The 17,873-nt window shown below is 41.6% G+C and overlaps 1 protein-coding gene across 13 annotated transcripts in view; it reads left to right on the top strand.

Moving 5' to 3' along the window:
* Positions 1-17,873, top strand: part of DAB1 (DAB adaptor protein 1) — a 902,516-nt gene that overhangs the window by 566,840 nt on the left and 317,803 nt on the right. Inside the window, exon 1 of one of the 13 annotated variants that reach the window (XM_037744059.1) lies at positions 17,484-17,569. The exons of the other annotated variants lie outside the window; for them this stretch is intronic. The gene's annotated coding sequence lies outside the window, so the exon portion shown is untranslated. Of the gene's footprint in view, positions 1-17,483; positions 17,570-17,873 lie in introns of those variants that run through there. 13 annotated transcript variants of the gene reach the window in all.

The raw sequence follows: 17,873 nt of genomic DNA, 5'->3' as shown, positions 1-17,873 counted from the left end.
GTGCTGGTTTCTTCCCATCTTTGTGGATTTATCTACCTGTGGTCTTTGTAGTTGGTGACTTTCCAATGAGGTCTCTGAGTGGATGTCCCTTTTGTTGATGTTGAAGTTATTTCTTTCTGATTTTTAGTTTTCCTTCTAACAGTCAGGCCCCTCTGCTGTAGTATTCTTGGAGGTCTACTCCAGACCCTGTTTGCCTGGAGATCACCTGCAGTGGCTGCAGAACAGTAAGGGTTGCTGCCAGTTTCTTCTTCCCTTATCTTTGTCCTAGAGGGATACCTGCCTGATGTCAGCCTAAGCTCTCCTTTATGAGGTATCTCTTTGGATATATGGGAGTCAGGGAGCTGTTTGAGGCAACAGTCTGTCCCTTGGAGCTCCTTCTTTACAATGTGAGGATACAGGAAGAAAGTGGCTGTCTGCAACCATGAAAAGGACCCTCACCAGGAACCACATCTGCTGGTGCCTTGCTTTTGGACTTAGCCTTCAGCTGTTAAGAAATAAATTTCTGTTGTTTAAGCCACTCAGTCTGTGGTATTTTGTTGTGGCAGCACAGTCTCCTTAAGATGCAGCCTACCCTATCTTCTTGGAGAGTCACAGTGCTGTGCGGTCACATCAGAGGCTCTGAAAAATCCTGCAGTGGAGAGATGTTTAATCCAGCGCTTCCTTCAGTTACCTGTCCATATAATCAATTTTCAAAGTACCTCCATACACTAGTTTTCTATAAATGTTACTTTGGGAAAAGCCGGATTAAATCATAGTTTGCCATCCTTTGCTTCCTGCCATCTTTAGAATTTATGCCTACATCCGGTGAAGCCCATACATTTCATCTGATCCAAAGCTTGAATATTTCTAAGCGCATTTCCAAAGATGATTTGAGGGACGTGAACAAGGTGGATTGAGGTTGAATACAAATGGAAAGAGCTAGAGCAGTCACCTTATGATGTAGCTTTAGGTGTCCCGAGACATTTCATTGCTAGACTGCAAGCTCCTTGAAAGCAGGGAGTACCTTCTTTTCATCGTTTCTATGCCTAGCAGAATTGTAGAACTCAGAGAAATCCCTAGTAAATGCTTGTTGGGTAAATGAAATCATTTGTGGGTGATTTCTTAAATGCTAGAAAGAAGTCAAGCAATTACTTAGTCTAAATTCATTTGTGAAACAAGGAGACCAAGATTCAGAGAGAAAGTGTCTGTTGAAGATCATTTGTGAGCTTATGAATTGGAACCGACGTTATAGATCTGAAAATGAATGGCGAGATCCAATTAGTTCTTGATTTTGAGAATTGTTCTAGAGAAGGAATGTGTTCTATGTGGGAATGGGAAGGTAAGGGAAGCCAAAAGCATTTCAAACTTCATGGAGTTTGCTCTTTGGCCTAGTTTACCTTTAAAAATTCACTTAAACAACTCTTGTCGCCTGCTTACAATGACTGGCTTGACTCCAGAGCTGGAGGAGGAAAAGTGATAAAAAAAAGACACAGTTTGCATCTTTCAGGAGTTCACAGTCTAGTAGATAGTGAAATAAGTAAAAACATCAGTTATAATATGTAAACAAGTAGATGTGTAAAATCTGATTATAATAATGGCACCTACTCTGCACCAAGCACTGTATTAGGTGCTTTACTTACAGTGGTTCATTTAGTCCTCACACCAAAGCACTCTTTTATACCTTTGCTAAGGTGGAGAAACCAAAGTTCAGAAAAGTTAAGCAGTTTACTCGAAGTGATGGGGCAGAGTTTTGACCCCCACCCTGTTTCGCCCTCTGCCCCATTGTGTAAAGCATGCTTACCAAAGCCGATGACTGCTTTTGACTGCAGCATCAACTCAGGGGCTAACAGCGCAGAACCAGGGGCAGGTGATTTGTTCTGGGGGCTCAGAAATATGTACAGAGATGTGCCAAGGGAATGGGAGCTGCTTTCTCTCTCTGGTCTATCTGCATTCTGCCCTAGGCTGGCCTGAAAGGAACTTGGAAGTGAACTGCCAGGAAGTCAGAACCTATTCTCAGTGGCTTCATTGCACAGTAAAAGCAAAAATCAAAGAAGGAAACTAAAATGGGCAGGCTCCAGGACCTACAGAATACGCATGGCTTATTTAGGGGTCAAAACATTCCTTGAGCATCTACTCTGCAGGGCATCGAATGTACAACAGGATAAAGCCTCCATCCTGGCTCTTGAGCAGTTTTCAGGGAAACAGTTGAAATCTTAACAGAGCTACACACAGAGTGGTTGGAGCATGAAGGCGGGGAGTCAACTCTTTGTGCTTTGCAGGCATTGAAGGTAGTGGTGGGGGAGGGCTGGGATGGAGCAGTGTCTTAAAGAAGATGTGGAGATTGGCTGGGCAGCCCAGACAAGGGCCAAACTTGGGAGGGGCTTGAGCAGGGGCTGAGAGGCTGAGAAGGAAAGTGATTGTGGGGTGGGGGCCTCTAGTGATGAGACAGGAAGGAGGGAGGAAAAGGTTGGTGCAGTCCAACCCTGGAGAACCTTCAGAGCCACCGCACTGAGGCTTTGGACAGTTATATATTCAGTTCCTCATCATTCTCCTCTCCAATGCACACTGCTAATTGAATGTTTTTTTATGAACTCCAAGACCCACATTAACACTGTCTACTTTTAATTCCATACGATGGGGAAAAATCTCTTGGTTTTATTGACTGCTTCTTTATCTGACTTCGCCTAATTGGAAAATAAACAGATAAAATGATACCTTTACTACTGATGAATAATTCATGTCCTCTTTGTCTTTTGTCATAGGAGAAAGCGTACCAGGTCTTTCTTAAGTTAGGATATCTGGTAGATGAGAGAAAAAATGTGAACGATTAACTGCAAATTGAGTTTAGTGTGAATTTCTGAGAATCTGAGTCTTCCTCTGTAATAAAGTTTAGATTGGTTCCCTTAACGGTTCACCTGGCTCTGGTGGAGCCCAAATTTAGAACATATGAATGCTACTGACCTGTTAATTTGAAATGTTTTAATCTGCATAAAAATGGATTGTGTTAATTGTCTCACATTAAGCAGGTCTGACTATAATGTCTGATTGAATTAGGCTGAATTTTCTCTATCTTAGCTCTTTGCAGTTTCATTTGCCCCAAATATGTATAACTTTTTTCTCCTCCATGCCTGTCATTTGAGCAAGTTGGCCTGTGTTGCTCTCAGATTAGAAAGAAATCCCACTCACCTTCAGCAAGTACGAATACCTATCATCCTCACACTATCTATACTGCTTGACACCACTCTCGGAAACATTCCTCTTTTCTAATTACCCTTGGTAACATTTTGCCACCCAGATCTCACTGGTTTATTTCAGTTTCAAAATCTTGGTAAATAACTTTATCTCCTTACCCGAGTCTGCATTTCAAAATAAATACTGGAATTTAAATTCGATTCTTTAAAGGATCTGATTCTTTATTTTATAAACGTACACTGTCTGTAGTGGGCTGGACACCTTGGTAGATACCAAGGGCATACAACATAGCTGAGTTTGATCCTGCTCTTAGCGAGGCCACAGTCTGGTTCTAGTGATACGGTTTAAATGTATGAAAAGTTAAATAATGATGCAAATCAACATTTAAAGTGAAAACTCCAGGCCAAATGTGATTAATGATTAAATGAGTGATGGAATCTGTGGGGAATAAGAAATCCTTAAGGTTTCTGAATGTGCCCTATGTGTTGTTTTTTTTTTTTTTTTTTTCTTTTTATTTTTTTTTTTTTTGTTTTTTTTTTTTTTTTTTTTTTTTCCTTTATAATTCTGTATTCTGAGGCTATGCTTGATTCCTTAAGTCAGGAATAATCTTCCCCTCTATAACTCAATAAAATCATCACCTGTTTTGGGAAGCCTTCCTTGGCCATCCTTGTCTAATTAAGGAGCTCTCTTCTGGGTTCTTTAGGCATCTTAGCCTAACATAAACCCATCATTGTATTTATCTTGCCATTTACTTATTTCAATCAGCTGGAGTGAAGGGCTCAACCAGCAGCATACAGGAAGGAAAGACTAGAGAGAGAATTTGGGGAGAATTAGGTAGTATATCCATGCCACCTAAAGTTATTTCACTAGGTGAAATAGTGGTCTGAGTCCTTCCTGAGAGAACATTTGGATGGCTTCAGAGAAGAAAGCTACAAAATAAGTAAGGCATCAAGAAAATGGGGTATGTATAAGCAACTTTCTCTGATGGAGAATATTTTGAGTTAGTAGGAAAAGTAGCCCACAGCCTGCCTTATGAGCAATTGTAAGGCCAGATTTTAAAAGGAGATTGTGCCTGAGTTAAAAGTGAAGCTTGAGCCAACCAGAGAAAGTCCTTCTTGTAGCTTTCTGTCATAGGGGACATTAAGCCCACGAATTAGAAACACCCTTCCTAATGAGAGCAGGGTTAATGCTCCCATCCCAGCCTCTTAGTGAGGGGCTTCTTTAGGAACTGTTCTTAGTCTAGGGTTATTCCAGTTGCCCCACAGTAACCACAGGAAGAAAGCGGAGAGAGGAAGGATGAGCTTTACTGGAAGAAGTATTTTCTAGTACTTCGCTAGCCCAAAGCATCTCTCGGTTTAGTGCTGATTTTCACTATTTCATTAACGAAAGTGAGGAATGTTGAGCTTGTTGGTGGAGTCTTCACTTCCTGGGTAAGTTGTGGGATTATGAGATGGAAGGAAATGGGACTAAACCTAGGTGTCTTATTCATTTTGCCTACTCAACCTGTTGTCCCTGGACCAGCAGGCTTAGCATGACCTGGTGAGGGGCTAGACATGCAAAATCTCAGACCTCTCCTGAGACCTATAGAATCAGAAGCTAAACTCTAACAGATCATAAGTCATTCATATGCTTATTAACATTCCAGAGAGCTTCAGCTGATCTAGCATTAAAAAAAAAACCTGAGAGTCTTTATAAAGGACTGATGCTTGGGCCCCACACACTGAGGTTCTGATTTAATTGGTTGGGATGTAGCCAATTAAAAGCTTTCCAAGTGGTGCAACAGTGCATTCACAGTGGTGAGCCCCCTCCAGGTTAGCATTCTCTAAGTGCCATCCCCTGTCATCACACTTACTGTGTTGTACTGTCATCTTTATATATGTACTCTCTTAAACATTTCAATATTTGTGTATGCTGAGATTTAATAGAGTATCTCTCACTGCATAATTGTTTCATAAAAGTGAATGGAAAGTAACTTGGGTGGAGGCCTTTCATGATGATTTTGGCAATGACATTGGAGCAAACTTATTGAAAAATACCATCGACAGCTTGAATGAAGAATTGAGCCATATAAATGGCAGAAAAATGGTTCAGAATGTCCTTGGTTGGCCAGAGTCAAAGTCTACAGGGTAAGTCAGATTCTTGGTGTCCAGATTTTATGGGAATGGAATGAGATGACATGGGGAAGACTCAGCTTGATCTCTTTTAATAGGAAGAGGGAGGCTTACAGGTTTGATTCACTGTGAGCCCTAGATAATGCACCAGTGATATTTATTGGGCAGCTAAGAAAATCACAATATGATTTTTTTCATGCATTAATGGAAGTGCAATGTTTGTTTGTACTGGGTATTGGAATCTGCATCTCCTCTGGGTATCAAACTGAGGATTTAGTGAGCATTGTGGATAATGTAGATATCATGTCATGGGAGGGAGGTATATTCAGATGAATGCCTGGAGAAGAGAGGATGTGGCTAGTACATGACTGCTTTTTTTCAGAAGGGCTGACTGTTTTGTGAAAAGAGAGCAGAATTGTGCTGTGCTGCTCCACAGGACATAGCTAGGGCCAGTGGGATTCATGGAGGCAGATTTTGGCTCAACATCGGAAAGACTTTGTGCCAATGAGAGCCATCCAATAATAGAACTGGCTGCCTGGGGAGATGGTGAGAGCGAGCATGCTCTCTATCTTTGGAAATGTTCTAGCAGAGACTGGATAGCCATCTGTCATAGGTATTGTGGAAATATTCATGCATTTGGTGGATGAGCAAAATTTTGTTGGTGATGATGATAGTAGTAAATGTGACTGCCATACACTAAGTGCATTTGAAGTGCCAGGTACTGTGCTAGGCATTTGAGTATTCATTATCATCTTTTGTCCTTTTATAGCCATAATGAAAGTGAGAGTTATTACTCCCATTTTATAGAAGAAATGGATTCAGGGCTAGGATTTGAACCCTGAATTTCATGACTCAAAACCCATAATATTTTAACTTACCACCTGCTTTTTAAGATCCCTTCCATCTCTTAAGATTTTGGGATTTCAAGTGTATTCAGACACTGGATTGGAAGTGACCTTTATACATCCATGTATAAAAAGTCTGATAGAGAGCTGGATGCAAAGGCTAGGGGGTCGAGAGAGTGGTCAGGGTGGCAGTTGTAGACTTGAACATCCTCTGCCAAGAGGTGAGAGTTGATGCCATTGAGTTGGTAAGATTCCCAAGGTATCTGCAGAGAGAAGGGGCCATGGTTGGCTGACTCCTTCTTGCGTGGTGCTGGAAACTCAAAAAGCCATGGTGATAGCTGTGAGTCCTGCTTTCTGACAAGGAAGAAGTGATTTTAGTGCGTATTAGAAGTTGGGTTTCTAATCTCAGTAATGTGTGAATGCTTCTATACATTTTTTTGGATTCTATTTAATAGATTGAGACTTTACAAAGTCAAGTGCTGAAATATGAGTCAGTGTAATATGCTGGCTAAAGGTAGAGCCTCTGCCTGAGTTGATACCTGGACATTGCTACTCCTTAGCTGTGTGCCCTTTAACATATTACCTTTGTATGCCTCAGTTTCATCATCTGCAAAATTAATGCATTTGGTTGCACTTTTTAAGCTGTATTAATCTCCTTCCTGATTGTAATACACAGTATAATATACATAATTGAGGCAGCAAAAAGTAGAAGTTAAAAGAAGGACCGTGTAGTCAGACTGCCTGGATTTAAATTTCGGCTTCATCATTTACTAGCTCTGTGACCCGGGGCAATTTACTTAGTCTCAGTAAGCCTTGGCTTCTTTGGTCTAAAGTGGAGATAGTAGTAATACCTACCACATAGGGTTTTGTGATTAAATGAGATTATATGTATAGTGTACTTAGAATAATCTCTAGAGATCTTCAACATAGGAAGCATTCAATAAATGATAATGATGATATATGTAATATTTTGTAACAAAGAAACTTGTTGTGCCTTGGGGTCCTTATTGTAAGTATTGGTGTTGATTACATAATCCCATAATGTGTGAACATGATCTATAGACATGTTTCTCTCTGAGCAAGAGATTCATGCATTGTAGTATATGTATGGATGAGTTTATAGGGAATCTTTGATTCTCCTGAAATAGTAAGTTGAGACTTGGGAGAATGTATGTTTATATGGAGAAGATCTATTTTTTCATTATATCTCTGTGACCTTACAAAATTCAAGAAGTCTTAGTGTGCATAATAATCTTGTAGATGTACGTGAGACTGTGAGCATAAATGAAAAATCTGGCTGCCAGTATGTATTAGTCAGTTTTTGCACTGCTATTAAGAATACCTGTGACTAGGTAATTTATGAAGGAAAGAGGTTTAATTGACTCGCAGTTCTGCATGGCTGGGGAGGCCTCAAGAACCTTACAATCACGGCATAAGGCAAAGGGGAAGCAGGCACCTTCTTTAGAAGGCAGTAGGAGAGAGAGAGAGAAAGAGAGAAGTGGGAAGTGCTAGACACTTACCAAACAACCAGATCTCATGAGAATTCACTCACTATCTTAGAACAGCAAGGAGGCATCCACCCCCATAATACAGTCCCCTCCCACAGGGTCCCTCCCTTGACACAATTCAAGATGAGATTTGGGTGGGAATACAGAGCAAAACCCTATCACAGTGACTTAAGGGATCAAGCCATTTTGTTATCTGATATAACAGAAACTCAAAGGGAGTGGTCCCAAGATCAGTGCAATAGTTCAAAGGTATTATCAGGGGCTCAAGTTCTTTCAGCCTCATGCCATCCTTAAATTAATTGCTTCATGGTCCCAAGATAGCTGCTATAGATCCAAGTGTCACACCTTTATAGAACTTCACTGAAAACAGAAAGAAGCCAGGGTAGCCTACTTGTTTCCTTTCTTTGGTCACAGGTGTTTCCCCCCCCCCCCCCAAGAAGGAGCTGCCACAAAGCAAAACACCCACCTACCCTCTGTTTATTCTTATTTTGCCAGAACTAGATCATATTGCCACTTCCAGCCAGAAGGGAGTCCAAGAAAGCAAGTATCTGGCTTTTTTCAGCATCTCTGAGGATAGTGGGCAAGAAAAGACAGTGTAAGGGAAAAAGCCTCCTATATCTCGGTGCACTTATGATAATGTGAGAGCCCATTGCCTTAAGAGTCGTCACACAAAATACCTGAATGGGTGGGGCAGTATTTTGTCTTAAGAAACAGACACCCAGAGAAGGACCAAGGGAATTAGGGAGGGCTTCAAGGACCTTCAAGATGCCTTACCCTGAACAGGCATCCTTCCTTGGTGACTCATGCAGAGGAAGTGTCTGGATTCCAAATACATGTATAGAAAAACTTCCACGGAAGAGGCAGCCATTTGTTCATGTTTGCAGCTGCTGACTCTGACCCAAATCTGCCCTCCCCGCAATCTTCAGCTGCTGGTACTGATGCATCCTTTTGGGAGCTGGACCATGAGCTCTGTCAGGAAGAAGGTTCCCATTTCAGTGACCCCCCACCCGCTCCAATCTCCAAGCAAGCTGTTCCCAGAGAAAGGGAGCTGCACACACAGTAGTAACAGGTCTAGTAATTATCAGCAGCCCTGGGGCCATGCAACACTTCTAAAAAGACAAGGTGATTCAATAAGATCTGCCAAGACTCCTGAGAGTTTCCTAGATGGAAAGACAGGTGGAGATCTCCAGTGCTAATGACAAGGAGGCCTTTCACCCTCAGTGGTTAGAGGGCACGGTTTAGGAAATGGGGAACAAAAGCAAAACAGGTGGACATGGGGGCTGTGTGTCTGTTTTTGATGGAAGACCATATTTTTATACATCATCTTGGCAAAGTGTGCTACTGTAAAGAGCAGGCAGGAAATCCATAGAACTGTGATGGTGCAGTCCTTTCGAAGTAAACATGTAGGATGTGAAAACACAATGTAACAAGCCCATGTCTTTACCTGTCTCTGCTATCATCAATCCAGAGGCTGAAGAATTCAATGAAAATTCTTTTTTTTTTTTTTTTTGGGCGGATTAGTAAACAAAAGGTTAAAAGTTTAATACTGCATTTATTACCTTGAGTCAAAGTGCCCTATACTTATTTTCTCTAATAGAGGGTGGAAGAATCCAATGAGATCAGTGAAGATTTTTTTTTCACCTCCCTTGGGAGGCAAAGGGGAAGCAGGTACCTTCTTTACAAGGTAGCAGGGAACTAGTGAGTGCCATACAGAGGAGGTAACTTTTGATCTGATTCTCGAAGGCTGAGTAGGAAGTTGGCTGGCTTATGGAAGTAAATCAAGATTGTGGAGGTGTCAGATATTCTATTTACTAGAGTATTTCAGGTGATAGGGCAGCATCTAAAGGGCATAAAGTTGTAAAATTTAATGAACATTGACATTTTGTTTACTTAATTTCTTCAGGAAAAAACAACCAATTTTCTTTTTCTGGAGGATCTTCTATACCAAACCTGAATTGTATGGTTGTTTGGAGCTACCATTCAATTCCACCCCCTTAGATGCAATCCACTGATCTGGGAGTATGCTAATCACTCTTTCTGGACCAATCAAAGTCTTCTCTAAGATTTTTTTTTTTTTTTCTTTTTTTGAGTTGCAGCTGGGAGATTTCAGTCAGCCTTTTGCTGGAAACAAAGTAAGAGATGCTGTGCATGAATTGTAGATGGCTCTGACCTTCCATTTGGAAATACTCCTGATTGCAGGAGATAGAAACCCAATTCAAATGAACTTAGATACAAATGGCATTGACTGTAAAATTTACGAAAGCATATACCATCTATGTCTCTCGTTCCTGTGTTGCTCTTCACAAAAGCAGACTAGGCACTTTCAAATAGTGGCACTCAGTATCAACAATGATTTCCATATCTCACTTCTCATTAAGGTTGAGGGAGGGTGGGAGACAGGCAAAAAAATAAATAAAATTTTACATTAGATTAGTGTTTCTCAAAGTTGATGTACTTGTAAATCACCTGGGGATCTTTCTAACATGCAGATTTTGACTCAAGAGATCTAGAATGGTACCTGAGACTTCATTTCTATCATCCACCTCCCATGTGAGGTGGATGCTGCTGGTTCAAAGACCACTCTGAGTAATGTAGTGTTCAAAGATAATGCCTAAAGATTCAGCATATATAAAGAGATGGTACAGCGTAAAGGTGGTATGGGGTGGGGTAGAAGTGAATTTTGATTTTCAGTAGGATAATTAGGATAGGCCCATGGAAGTAATCTTTGAGCATACTTGAAAGAAGTCATTCTATTTACGTGACTAAAAAAATTTCTGTTTTAAGAACGCATATTAGTTAACTACTGCTGCATAACAAATTACTCCAACGTGTAGCAGCTTAAAAGAACAAACATTTGTAATCCCACCGCTTTGATGGGTCAGCTGAGCTGGGTTCCCTTGCTCAGGACCTCTCACAAGACTGCAATCAAGGCACTTCCCAGAGCTGCTGCCATCATTGTGAGGCTCACCCGGGACGGATCTGTTTCTAAGCTCACTCAAGGGGCCATTAGTGGACCTCAGTTCCTCTCAGGCTGGTGGATTAGGGGTCTCAGTTCTTCTTAGGCTGTTTGCTGGAGGCTTCCCTCAGTTCCCCGTCATGTGGCCTCCCAATAGGGTGGCTCACAAATATGACAGCTGGCTTCCATCACAGCAAGCTAATGAGAGAGCAAGAGATGAAGAACAAGACCAAAGTCAGGGTCTTTCTATAACCTGATTTATCAAGTGACATCCCATTACTTTTGCCATATTCCATTTATTAGAAATAAGTCACTAAGTCCAGCCCACACTGAGGGAGGAGACTACCAAAGGCATGAATATTACTAGATAGGGCTCACTGGGGACCATTTTAAGGTGGCTACCACAGCACATATTTGCCTGTTACCTCAGAATCTGAGTGTCTACGCCCCTATGTAGGTTGCTGTCACTGTTGGATTGTTTAGCAAAGAAGATCATGGGAATTCTTTGGCTCCCAGCAGAAACTAGGATTGGCCCAAATGGTTCTCACTGAACAACTTTACTTTGGCCAATCTTCAGCTTTTGAGGTGGATCCAAGCTGTTTGTTTTTTTCTTTTGAGACATCCGAGCAGAGGCTGGTAGGCCACCTGAGAGCCTGTGGGCAGCTGAGCTCTGACTGACCCCCTGGCCATTTTAGCGATGCCAATAAAATTGCCTGAGGAGCTTGCCAAGGAGACAGATGCTGCTGCTGGAGAAACACCTTCTGTAGCCTGGCATTTGTCCGGTAATTGCTCTCCAAGAGAAAATAAACTCTTCATATGAGGGGGAAGGTGGATGGCGCCTGGCTGTCAGTGTAGAGATAATTTAGAACAAGTGCTGCAAATAAAGGGCACAAGATTTTATTACGAAATAAAAGACATTTGTATAGATCTAAGATTTGACTCTTTAAAAATCCACCGAGTTAGGAAATGCTTCCCATTTTCTAGGCATAGACTAATACACAGTAAGTTGGGTTATGTGCAAAATGCCTCACCTGTTTTCTCGCTCCCGTTTTAAGTCCTATTTCTTTTGCGATAGAGCCACTAATTCCTCTGCCTTATAGATTCATAATGTAGAAACAGCACTGGTTTGGGACTACACAATAGGCTCCCTCACTTACTAAGAGGCGATTTAAGCTTTTGCCTACAGTTTTCTGATCTTTAAATTGGGTTAGTAATAAGTGTGTCATAAACTTGTTTTAAAAGTGAATAAAGTTACACCAGAAAAAGTTCCTCGCCATATTTTAGATATTTAATAAATGGTGTCTTTATAGCTGCTATTCCTATACTTATAGTAACTATGGTGGGAGAAGCTTTACAGCATAACTGTATAGGGCAACCAAGGCTCAGAAGGTTTAAGGTGTTTCTTTAAGATCATATAGTAGGTAAGCTTTCCACCATCTATTGTGCATCTGTTCACCCACCCACACACCCACCTAACTATCCACCCGCCTGTCCATCCAGCAAATATTTCTGAGGTGTGCCTCTGATGATGCTATATTTATTGCAGTGGCTGTAGTGATAAACAACTAAGGTAAACCGGTGCTCTCAAAGGGTTCAGCTAGACAGTGAGCAAACACATTATTAATAGAATTTACATGGAATAAATACTGTATAAAAAATAGTTTGAAATGATACAGTAATTCGTATGAGGACACCAGTAGGCAATTTTAGTGTGAGTGCCCCTGGAAACCCACTTTAAATAAGTGACATTTGAGTGGAGACCTATAAGACAAGAAGGAGCCAAGAGAGGGAACACACTGCAAAGACCCTGCAGCAGAAAAGACAAAAGGAAGTGGGGTGGTGGGCATTTCTCAGATCGGATAGGACATGTACAGTTATGCCAGGAGAAAATTTAGTTAAACAATTACAGAATTTCTGGTCATAAATGTAAAGTAAGTATCCTTGACAAAGGGATTTTCAAAGTTATTAATATATTAACATTTATTATGGTATCTAAAGGGATCAGGGACTATCATATTATTGTTTTGAGAACTATTTAACCATGGATCCATCCTCTCTTTTCCTTCCTGCCTCCTTCCCTTCTTCCCATCTGTCTACCTGTTCATCTGTCCTTTTTTCCCATCTGTTCATCCCTTGCTTGTTTTTTTTTGTTTTGTTTTGTTTTTTGAGACAATGTCTTGCTATGTTGCCCAGGCTGGCCCGGGACTCCCGAGCTCAAGTGATTCTTCTTCCTCAACTTCTCAAGTAGTTGGGACCACAGGTGTGCCCCACCAGGCCTGGCTTATCCCTTGCTTATTTTTAAAAAACACCCTTAACGGATAGAATGTTCTGTGGGAAACCTTGGTAAATTGCTTAGTGAACATTCTTTAGATCCTCTGAGCCTCATAACATCCCTAATGTAAGTAGGGATTGGCATTCCATGCTGCAGAAAAGAGAACTGGGGCTTGGAGTGTGAAGGACCTGCCTAGCCTCTGATGGTAGTTGAACCAGGTATGCAGATCACAAGTGAGACTCCAAGTCAAGTGCTCTTCCCAAACTCCATGCCACAGCTACGGCTTCAGCTGATAGAGCCTGGGAGATTGATTTTTCTAAGTGTTCTGATATTTTGATGCTTTCCAAAAACTAATAACAAGGACAATTTTGATAAAGTTTCCCTTGAGTGGGAAAATGTCTCCTTTTAAGTCTGTTGTCAACATTCAGTATGTGTATCTGTTGAGAACAATCATATTTTCATAGCTATTGGGGTACTTTGAGAAGCTGAGTGAGTAAATTGCACAGGGAACAAACTCATGCCTCCCCTGCCAAAAGGTGCAGAATCCTGTTTTCTTTGAAGAATGGCTGTCTTGGTCCTTTTGGACTGCTATAACAGAATACCATAGATTGGGTGGTTTATAAATAACAGAAATTTACTTCTTACAGTCCTGGAGGCTGGAAAGTCCAAGATCAAAGCTCCTCCAGATTCAGTGTCGGTGAGAATCCACTTCCTGCTTCATAGATGGCACTTTCTCACTCTAACCTCACACGGTGGAAGGGGCGAGGGACTTCTCTGGAGTCTTTCCTGTAAGAGCATGACTCTCATCGCTTTCCAAAGGCTTTACCTCCAAATACCACCACAATGGGGATTAAGTTTCAATGGATAAATTTGTGTGCGTGTGCAGGGAGTGGAGGCATAAACACTGTCTATAGAAATGGCTAAATTACATTTTCTGAATAATAAACATAATGTTAAGAACTACTGACTGAGTATCTGCTAGAACAGGCACAGTGGGAGGTCATTTTGTATTAAACCGCTCATCCTAACAACACGTTCAGTGGTTGGTACCATCAATCCACTTTTCTATTAAGGAAACTGTGGCCAGATTGGGGCCAACTTACCCTTTCCTCATAGCAGGCACAGTGCTTCTGGCCCCCACCATATTTTTGAGGTGCCACAAATAGGTTTTCACTTCTTTTAAAATAAGAAAAGGGAAATGGACTTTTAGGATTAAAGATTATGCTTGTCGTCATACCAACACAGTAATGGAATATAATTTTTTGATCACATTTTGTAAAGAAAGGAGGCTACGAAAGAAGCAGTGCCCAGGCCCCCTGACTGTCAAATTATGGGGACCAGGCTAGGGCTCAGGGAAGTTGCAGCTCATTCAAAGCCATGCAGGAGAGATGGGCAAAGCAGGACCCACACAGACCCAAACCTGTGCTACTTTCCTGCCATACCTTGAGGCCTCATTTTCAATTGGCTTTGCCCCATACTCTCTAGCTTTCAGCCTCAGCATCATTTCCACAGAAACAGTTGAGTGCCTAAAAACTGGGGCACTGCATCCTTAATTTTAGCACCCCATCTGCTCCTGGATAATGACAGACAGAAATGCACAAAACCTTATTTTCAGAGAGCCTCATCCCAGCATTCCTGAGCAAGTGTGCAGGCCCACCCAGGGCTTCATGAGAGCAAGCGCTGCCCTGACCTTGTTAAAGTGGACAGTTCAGTCCAGCAGAAGCGCCCCTCCCTGTTCCATTAGGCTGAGTGTGGAACCAGCCCCCTGGAACTCTGAGATAATGAGCAAGTGGAGAAACAGGTGGAAAGCAATAGTGCTGGAGTTTGCACACTCCACTGCTGCTCACCAGCCACTGCTGCAAATGAGAACCTTTGGGAAGTTTGGCCTTCATTTCCCTGCACACTGATAGGTCAGCGTGAATAGGGGCCATTTTACATTCAAGGCACAAGACACTTTCCTCCAGTAAATGGAGTTTTAATAAAGCCTTTGTGTGATTCCGGGTATCACAACAACTAAATCAGATCCTGGATGCATTAGCCTGGACCCTGGTGATGTTCCCTATGTAATATCACTTGTGATGCGATACTTACTACTTTTGGCTGAGTTTATCATCAGGAAGAGGTTTCTAAATTGTTGTAGATGGCATCTGCTTAGATAAAATTATGTGTCCCCTCTTTGAACCTCAGCTTCCACAGTGGTAAAATGAAAGCCTTAGGTTATTGCTAAACTCTTATCTAGGTCTGGATTTTATTTTTTGAGTGACTACTAAGGGAGAGACCCCAAGTTAAGGGCTGGGGTCGTGTTGTGGGGATCACATGATATTATGGATGGAATAAAAATGTGTAAATCTTATTCACCTTTCTTTTGACAGAGAATAACAATAGTCAGTTACAAAGGAAAAACTGTGGACTCAAGGACTTTAGATACTTCCCCTTTCCCTACCACAATACTAATGTTGCAAGATAAATATTAATAGTAACATTTCAGAGATGAGAAATTTAGGCCAGGGAGGTTAAGAAACCATAAAGTTTAGTGCCAGGGATTAAGTTGAAGACTAACTTACCCTTGAAGCCTTCATTATTTTTACCGTCACCATCATCATGTTTATTGCCATTGTATTATAGTTACATGAACAAGAAAGAGGCATTCACATGGACAGTAGCACAAACAGAGTCAATATCAAGTTATATTGGCTCGAGTTTAGGTGTCCGCTGATGACCTTTGCCTGGATTTAGACTGTGTAGGAAATAAAGGTTGTCGGACATTCTAGTTGATAGAGCATCCAGAAAAGTTAGTTAACTTTGTCTTGTGAGTTAAACTCAATCTTCATTTATTGGGAGCAAGGTCCAGGGCCATAAACACAGGCTCACCAATGTAACTGAATTTCTTTCCTTCCCTTCAGACAGGTTGCAAGCAGAAAGCTCTGTGCGTGTGTCTGTGTGTGTGTGTGTGTGTGTGTGTGTGTGTGTGTGTGTGTGTGGTGGTTGGCAGGGTGGTGGGGAAGAACAACTTCTATCATTATAAGTCAGCTACAGAGCGTTTGATGTCTGATTTTATTCATTGTCACAAAGCTTGACTTTCTAAGCTTGGGGAATTTGATGATTCAGATGGCTGCCTCAGTTTCCCAGTGTGCTCAGCCTTCAGAAATCCAAACGTGTCAAGTCTGTGGAGATGCCTAGAGAAGCAGGGCAGGTTTAATCTTGCCACCCTAAGATTGAGCTTTGTCTCCATGTGGGACTGCTTAGCAGTCATGATGAGAGGGTGCACTTCTTTCCATTGTCCCACTTAGCTCACCATGTCATTAGAACAGCGACAGCCATTATGAGGCCATGTGGCCCTTCTCACGCTGAGTGACACAGCTGTTGTTTTCTTGGGTCCATCACATCAGCAAATTGGAGCAGTGGGCTTTTGGAGTCACATTTTCAAATCTGAGTTCCGCTTGTCTGTCAGTCTGGCTGTCTATCATCTATCTATTTTTTTAGAGATAGGCTCTTGCTCTGTCACCTAGACTGCAGTAGAGTGGCACTGTCATTGTCAGTGCAGCCTCCAGTTCCTAGGCTCACATACACCCCAACCTCAGTCCCACAAGTAGACGGGATTATAGGTGTAAACCACCATGACGATCTCTCTATTTGTATTTTCTTAAGCAAGAACTTTAACTCTCTGTGTCTAAGTTTCTTATCTCTGACATGGAAATGAAACTATTAAACCCATGTGGTTATTCTGCAGAGAGATGACAATAGCATTTTGAAGTCATCTCACTACAGTGATGGGAGCAGGGTTAGTGGAATAGATGAAATGAGATTATTATTATTATTGTTATTATTTTACAAATGCGGAAAAGGAGCCTCACAAAAGCTTCCCTTTCCCAGGCTTGCACGGGGAGTGACTGGTGAAAACCCTAGCCTTCTGGGCACAATTGCTTACTTACTGCCAGACTGTGAGCCACTTAGCAGCAAGGACATTGCCATGCTCTTCGTCTCCAGGGCCTGGCTCTGGCATTCACTTTGTTGATCTCATCCTTTACTTCTTTTTCCTTCTCCTCCATGTCCCACACTAACACTTCCACTGTCAAAGCGCTTGGCTTGTTTCTGCCTCAGAGTTTTTGGGGCTTGCTGTTCCTTCTGCCTCAAATGCTCTTCCCCTACATCTCTGCATGGAATGCTCCTTCACTCTCTTAGAAGTTTTGCTCCAACATCATCTCAGTGTGGACTTTGCTAACTACTTATTAAAAAGACTTACTCCTCTCCAGCACTTCTTACAGCCCTCTCATCCTTATTTTTCTTCATAACATTTACCAACATCTGACATACTATATACTTGATAGACTCGATTGATTTATTGTTCACCAACCTTCACTAAACATAAGCTGTGTCCTCAGAACTAAACAATGCATGGAAAACAGCCCACAGTCTATAAATTACGCTATGCATTGATTGAAAGAGTAAATAAATGTGTTTGGAGAGGCAAGGGTCTGTGCATGAATGCCTCTTGCCCTGATGATGTTTGTGGCAGAACACTTAACTGCATGTCCCCATGTGATTGCTCCTTGCCAAACCCCTTCTCTGGAGATCACTGAAAGTCACTAATTGTGATCTCAGCTGTGTACTTTGTCCTTCCTTCTTTGTGGAGTGTCTTTGAGTTCCCACAAGGGCCAGGAGAGCTGTCTGTTCTGGAGCTTTTCTCTGCAGCATGATCAACATGGGTAATGTAGTATTTAACGTCATATATTTTTTATCTCTGAGTACAGCTCTTTAGAAATTAATTCACCTAGGTTGTTGAGGTTTGTTTGTTTTCAGCTGCTGAGTTATTTCTTCTGTGTCTGAGTTCTTTCTCACCTGTGCCTGAAGTTCTAGGAAAATGTTTCTTAGAATGCTAGAAAACATTGAGTTTTGGTTAAGTTATGTTACCTGAGTTTTGGCAAATTATGTTCTGTACAAAGGGCTCCCTCTAAAGTGTGGGCAGAAGTCTTATCCTTTAATTCTTTTAAAAGACTCTTTTATGCTTTT

Source organism: Cebus imitator, unplaced genomic scaffold (genome assembly GCF_001604975.1).
Source record: "Cebus imitator isolate Cc_AM_T3 unplaced genomic scaffold, Cebus_imitator-1.0 Scaffold163, whole genome shotgun sequence".
In the NCBI taxonomy this organism is placed as follows: Eukaryota; Metazoa; Chordata; class Mammalia; order Primates; family Cebidae; genus Cebus; species Cebus imitator.
The sequence above is the reverse complement of the archived record's forward strand: the minus strand, read 5'-3'. Positions and strand labels throughout refer to the sequence as shown.